Source organism: Palaemon carinicauda, chromosome 1, assembly GCF_036898095.1.
Source record: "Palaemon carinicauda isolate YSFRI2023 chromosome 1, ASM3689809v2, whole genome shotgun sequence".
Classification (NCBI taxonomy): Eukaryota; Metazoa; Arthropoda; class Malacostraca; order Decapoda; family Palaemonidae; genus Palaemon; species Palaemon carinicauda.
The window spans coordinates 160262700-160265199 of NC_090725.1; the positions used below are offsets into that span (position 1 = coordinate 160262700).

At 37.8% G+C, this 2500-nt stretch overlaps 1 protein-coding gene across 1 annotated transcript in view; it reads left to right on the top strand.

Annotated features, from left to right (window-relative positions):
- LOC137620775 (glycerol kinase-like) overlaps nt 1-2500 on the top strand; it is a 77917-nt gene that overhangs the window by 14303 nt on the left and 61114 nt on the right. The window lies entirely within an intron of this gene.

The following is a 2500-nucleotide window of genomic DNA, read 5'->3' on the forward strand; positions in this document are numbered from 1 at the left end:
CTTCTAAAAAGGGCTGTAGGTCCCCTCCCTACATACAGTATCTGTAGCACCTCGTGTATCGCTACAAGGAATACAGATGGCGCCGTGAGCGGCGCAATGCACGCTTGCGAAACGGGAGAGGAGAGATACCTTGCGAGCGGCTCTCCTTTCTTTCTCGTTTTTCGTTTTCTTGCCAATTGACCCCTTTGAAGTGTTAACTCTGTTCGGGGTGCAGATTGCTATGTGGCGTGTCAAGAATACGTCCTCTATTATTTCGCGATATCCCTGGTTCTTTTATTAGGGATATTCGCTCCAGGAGTTAGAATTCTGGGTACCTTAACCCTGGATAGGTACGGTGGGTCGTCCACGACCCCGAGCGTAAAAAAAAAACAGGTTTTTCTCACGTGACTCACCCCCGTGACTGAATTTGTGGGTGATCAACCTGCAGTAGGTGTCTCGCCTACACGCTCTAGTAGTGTCCAGATGTGCATTGCTGTAGCTGTACTCCTTCCCCGATTTCTGAGACGTGTCGGGGTCGAGCGCGACCGAGTTTACCCTTCTAAGGTAATTTGCATAATTATCAAAGTTATTACGTATTATGAAATTGTCGTAGAATGGTGCAACTTGTATAGGTTATCAGTTGTGGAAAGTCTTGGTGGATTGTTTGGCTACCATGTGCATGATTTTTTTTTTAGTTAAAATGTCGTTCATCACCACGAGGACCATTTTACCGCGAGTGCCCCTTTTTCATTTTTTATCATTTTTTTGCCAAGTCATTTTTCCGTAAGATATTGCCGAATAGTGTCGTAAAACTTTTGCTTGTTTAGTGTTGGAAAGTGTGTCTAGATGATCTGGCTACCCATACGTGACTTTGTTTTTGTTAGATACGACGTAGTTATTGGTATATTGGGTATTTAACTGCGGTTGCCAATTTCTGTTTTTTTCCAATATTTGTAAAAATTTACTACGTAGTAAGGAATTGCCGTATATTATTGATTTTTTTTCATGTTTATGTGTTAGAAAGTGTGCCTTGATGATTGGGCTAACACGTGCATGTCTTTTTTTTTATCTGAGATGCCGTATATTAGAATGTTGGGCATTTTACCGCGAGTGCCCCTTTTTCATTTTTTTTCATTTTTTTGCCAAGTCATTTTTCTGTAAGATATTGCCAAATAGTGTCGTAAAACTTTTGCTTTTTTAGTGTTGGAAAGTATGTCTAGATGATCTGGCTACCCATGCGTGACTTTGTTTTTGTCAGATACGACGTAGTTATTGGTATATTGGGTATTTAACTGCGGTTGCCAATTTCTGTTTTTTTTCAATATTTGTAAAAATTTACTACGTAGTAAGGAATTGCCGTATAGTATTGATTTTTTTTTTCATGTTTATGTGTTAGAAAGTGTGCCTTGATGGTTGGGCTAACACGTGCATGTCTTTTTTTTTTATCTGAGATGCCGTATATTAGAATGTTGGGCATTTTTCCGCGAGTGCCCCTTTTTATTTGTTTTGCATTTTTTTGCTTAGTCATGTTACCGTAAGGAATTGGCAAGTAGTGTCGCAAAACTTATATTTTTATAGTGTTGGAAAGTGTTTCTAAATGATCTGGCTACCCATGCCTATTCTTTTTTTTAGCCAGATATAGCGTATATATAGGTATGTGTTCGATTTTCCTGTGATTGCCATTTTTTCGTTTTTTTTCCATTTCTTTCAAAATTACTACGTACTAAGGAACTATCACAGAGTAATGATTCATTTAGATGTTTATTTGTCGGAAAATGTGCCTTGATGGTTTGCCTAGCACGTGACTGATTTTTTTTTCTTCTGAAATGCCGTATATTAGAATGTTAGCCATTTTTCCGCGAGTTCCCCTTTTTATTTGTTTTGCATTTTTTTGTTTAGTCATGTTACCGTAAGGAATTGGCAAGTAGTGTCGCAAAACTTATATTTTTATAGTGTTGGAAAGTGTTTCTAGATGATCTGGCTACCCATGCCTATCTTTTTTTTAGCCAGATATGGCGTATATATAGGTATGTGTTCGATTTTCCTGTGATTGCCATTTTTTCGTTTTTTCCCATTTCTTTCAAAATTACTACGTACTAAGGAACTATCACAGAGTAATGATTCATTTAGATGTTTATTTGTCGGAAAATGTGCCTTGATGGTTTGCCTAGTACGTGGCTGAAATTTTTTTTTCTGAAATGCCGTATATTAGAATGTTGGCCATTTTTCCGCGAGTGCCCCTGTTTATTTGTTTTGCATTCTTTTGCTTAGTCATGTTACCGTAAGGAATTGGCAAGTAGTGTCGCAAAACTTGTATTTTTATAGTGTTGGAAAGTGTTTCTAGATGATCTGGCTACCCATGCCTATCTTTATTTTTAGCCAGATATGGCGTATATATAGGTATGTGTTCGATTTTCCTGCGATTGCCACTTTTTCGTTTTTTCCCATTTCTTTCAAAATTACTACGTACTAAGGAACTATAACAGAGTAATGATTCCTCTAGATGTTTATTTGTCGGAAA